Below are 4,735 nucleotides of genomic sequence, written 5' to 3'. Positions count from 1 at the left end.
CAACAGTGACTCGATTAAAAGCCAAGCTGACAAGCACACAGCGTGTGTGACCCAGAATTCCCTGTTGGATGAGAACAGTGTTTTTTTCTTTCTTTTTTCCTTTGTACAACTGTGTTTGGAAAAAAAGAAAACCAAAAACACAAATGTAGTTTCACAATTTAATAAAACATATCCACACACACAGAGATAGATAGATAGATAGATAGATAGATAGATAGATAGATAGATAGTGAGATAGATAGATATATATATATATATAGAGAGAGAGAGAGAGAAATAGTAAAAGACAAGAAAGAATGACACCAATATACAAGTGTAAACTAAGTTCTTGTTTATTCCTTTTGTTCAATTATATATATATATTTATATATATATTTCTATTTTGTCATGTTCTACATACAAGTCCTTTCAAAGTGAGACAGCATGCGTGCTGTAGCATCAGAGTGGGAACTCATGCAGATGGTCCGTTTGTGTGGGTATTAGAAGGGGCACAGCAGGGGACACACACACACACACACACACACACACACACACACTGTGACACAAAGGCTCCCCGCGCCACACTCATCAAATCACAACACAGTCCCAAAGAGGAGTCAGGACCAGAGCGCAGGGATCAGGAACAGGAAACATTCTGCCCCGAGTGGCTCTGAGCAAGAAGAGGAAGAGGAAGAGGAAGGGGGGGGGGACACATCTCCCCATCGTCTGAGTCGAGCAGGTATTATGACATCATCCATTGACATCTTGTGCAGTTGGAAAAAAACGGACGCAGGCAGAGGAAAAAAAAAAAAAAAAAAAAAAGTTTGGACGTTCAGTTTCAAGACGGTGCGAGGAGAACTATGGGTAAGAAAACCAAAGAAAAAAAAAAACCCATCATACACCCCCTCTGAGAGTGCCAGAATAAAGGGCCGCGGAGTATTGCTGATGAAGTCGATTAAAGTATTTCTGCTGAGCCACACTGAAAGAGAGAGGCTCGCTCTCTCTCTCTCCTTCTCTCTCTCCTTCATTCCTCTCAGGACGGATTCTTCTTTCCACAAGGTGAGTCAGAACCTGTGAGCGAGTCAACGGCCGGCTCTTTCCCGTGCGTGTCAGGGTGCAGTCATTAATCACTGGCGTGCAGCATTTGGGGCAGGCCGCTCTGATCCAGGCAGAAGGCCTTCAGGAGCATATTACAGTATAAACCACCACCACCACCACAACTACCACCTGTGCTCTGCAAGGTCACAGCCAGCAGGAGCAGTCTCTCTCTCTCTCTCTGAAGCCCTGTTTCCAGGGCACACAGTGCCTCGCCCGCGGGCTGGACCAAGGGCATTCCAAAGTCTTCGTTTGGATTACAGGCTTTTAAAGAAGTTGCAAAGAAGTTACAAGACCATGAACTCATTCCAGCAGTTTTGAGGGAAAGGAAACACATGATTCGCAAATGACAAAAATAGTTGGTCTCTTTTTTTTTTTTTCTGTGTATGTGTGTGTGTGTGTGTGCATATATCTGTGTTTATGTGTCTGTGCGTGTATTTGCGCGTGTTCTGTCAAGTGAGGAGGCTTATGAAACCAGAAGCAGGTTTTTATCCATTAATAACATAAGCAGTGTGTCCATGGTAACAACATCAGAGAGTTTCACAATATTTACAGATTCCAAAATGTACCAGGTACAGAAATACTGAGAGAAAGACATTTCATATTTCACTGGAGCTGCAGTAAAATTCAACACAAACCATTTCATTTATACAAATCAAAGACAGTTTTGCTACATGACGTACAAAAAACAATAATGACAAACTGTCATAGGCCCAACAATCTTTGTATTAGTAATTTTGCTTTTTAAAAAATAAAATTTCTTTAATTTTTTTTTTTTTTTGTTTGCTTCAGAATCAATTACTTAATCAAACAAACAAAACAAAGAAAAACAGAACAGAATGACATCATCTTTGGTGAAGATTAATCGGCAAACTCCTGCCATGACATCACTGAAGAATGCCTGCCAGTCTGAGCAGCAGGTACATACGGATGAAGATACATACATCCAAAATACAGACACACACACACACACACGCTGCTGGGTTCCCTGACAAATATAAAACCAAACCTTGGGCTGGAATGAAGCCTCTGAAAGACTGAATTGAAGAACATGAGGAGTAAGTTGAGTTTCATTCACGACAAGAACTGAACAGACAGCAGTGCTCACAATCTCTCGCTCTCTCTGAACAACCAACTGGTGACGGAGCGATCAGAAATGACATCTGCTCTCAGCCGGGGTTGGAGCTGAATCTTCACGTTTTACGTATATTACAGAAGAGAGACCCGTTGTCTCGCGAGCCGTTTTATGTCTCTGGTGATCATTCAGTCATAGTTGGTTCAGAGATGCTGGGTTGGGAGAAGCTCCGAGAGAACGAGTGTTGAGTAAAAGGAGTTGAAATCCACGCCCAGCCTCACATGCACAACACTGAACCATACACATCAGGACAGAGCGCTCGTGCCCCTAACCAGCTGGCAACAGTCTCAGGGGCCGCGACACACGACGCCTACATCCCGCCGTTTCACAGAAGAGTTCAGCAGTACACACAGTAACGCTACCTGTGGATTAAAACAACGCTGGCGATCGAAAACGTTAAGAACAGACAGTCCTCGTTAAGCAAGCCGCGAGGACACAGCAAACGATGCGCCCGGCGGGCCATGAGTTCTTTCCATGCAGAGAGATGGCTTTAGTCAGAAGAAGAAACATGCATTACTTAGAAAACTCGGTCAGTCACACACACACACACACACACACACACACAGGCGATGGTGAAAACGTATGAGCCGGGGAATGCCTCGTCCACACACCGAATGCACTCAACAGACGAGAAACATCAACAGGGGAATGTGACCAGCATGAAGCTGAGTGCTGAGATTTATTCTCTACTGTGTACTGGTCTTTCATGTAGAGTATGGAAAATTAAAATCAGTCGTCAGCTCTGGACCGTTTAATAAGATACAGGGTGGTTCTAAAAAAATGCCACGGGGACAGTATTTTTACATTGTCCCTGGGTCAAAAAAAGAGCTTAGTCTTTTTTAAGGTTAAAAAACAAAAACGAAAAAAAAAAAAAACCAACAAACAAAACAGAGCTGCAATGTAAAACCATGCACCAACACACAATCCCAGCGAGAACCCCCCCACACGGCGTATCCGCATCCGAGGAGTGGCCCACAGCCTCGCGGACACGCGGGAAACGGCCGAGAGGCTGAGAGCCAGTTCAACGCCACATTCACTTCCTCTTCTTTTACCTTTGATCTCCTTAACGTCTTTATCCAGACAAATCACATTTACAGGCAAGTTCATTTTCAGGTTCCATAAAACTGCTTAGGATCAATAATCAATTTTAGTTCCCATCTAAAACTGAACAAATACAAATAAATAATAATAATAATAATAACAATAATAATAATAAATGACAGAGGAGGGAATAAAAAAATGCGGAGGAAAAAAGCCCCAAATCCATCAAATCTGTTTTGACGTCTCTGTGACATGTGGACAATATAAAAATCATCAGGTGGCTATGTCTGAGATGGAGCCACACACAGGAAACAAGTCTGTATCTGTTAGACCAGTCTGCTCTCAGACCAGTGGCATGGTTATCAACAGACCAGTCTGCTCCCAGACCAGTGGTATGGTTATCCACAGACCAGTCTGCTCCCAGACCAGTGGTATAGTTATCCACAGACCAGTCTGCTCCCAGAACACTAGTATGGTTATCAACAGACCAGTCTGCTCTCAGACCAGTGGCATGGTTATCAACAGACTAGTCTGCTCTCAGACCAGTGGCATGGTTATCAACAGACTAGTCTGCTCTCAGACCAGTGGCATGGTTATCAACAGACCAGTCTGCTCCCAGACCAGTGGCATGGTTATCAACAGACCAGTGTGCTCCCAGAACACTGGTATGGTTATCAACAAACCAGTCTGCTCCCAGACCAGTGGCATGGTTATCAACAGACCAGTGTGCTCCCAGACCAGCGGCATGGTTATCAACAGACCAGTCTGCTCCCAGACCAGTGGCATGGTTATCAACAGACCAGTGTGCTCCCAGACCAGTGGTATGGTTATCCACAGACCAGTGTGCTCCCAGACCAGTGGTATGGTTGTCCACAGACCAGTGTGCTCCCAGACCAGTGGTATGGTTGTCCACAGACCAGTCTGCTCCCAGACCAGCGGCATGGTTATCAACAGACCAGTCTGCTCCCAGACCAGCGGCATGGTTATCAACAGACCAGTCTGCTCCCAGACCAGCGGCATGGTTATCAACAGACCAGTCTGCTCCCAGACCAGCGGCATGGTTATCAACAGACCAGTCTGCTCCCAGACCAGCGGCATGGTTATCAACAGACCAGTCTGCTCCCAGACCAGCGGCATGGTTATCAACAGACCAGTCTGCTCCCAGACCAGTGGTATGGTTATCCACAGACCAGTGTGCTCCCAGACCAGTGGTATGGTTATCAACAGACCAGTGTGCTCCCAGACCAGTGGTATGGTTGTCCACAGACCAGTGTGCTCCCAGACCAGTGGTATGGTTATCCACAGACCAGTCTACATATACTCTTCGGGCATTACACTGATAACTCAATAAACACTCCACTCAGTTTCACTCTCACCCAATTCCATCATACGCATCTATACCATCTGAGGAAAAATACTACACATTTACACATGTAACACCAATAACAACTCAAAAATGACAGGGTTTCCAGTTTTAAAATAACA

Source organism: Chanos chanos, chromosome 10 (genome assembly GCF_902362185.1).
Source record: "Chanos chanos chromosome 10, fChaCha1.1, whole genome shotgun sequence".
NCBI classification, from domain to species: domain Eukaryota; kingdom Metazoa; phylum Chordata; class Actinopteri; order Gonorynchiformes; family Chanidae; genus Chanos; species Chanos chanos.
Note: the sequence above shows the minus strand (reverse complement) of the source record.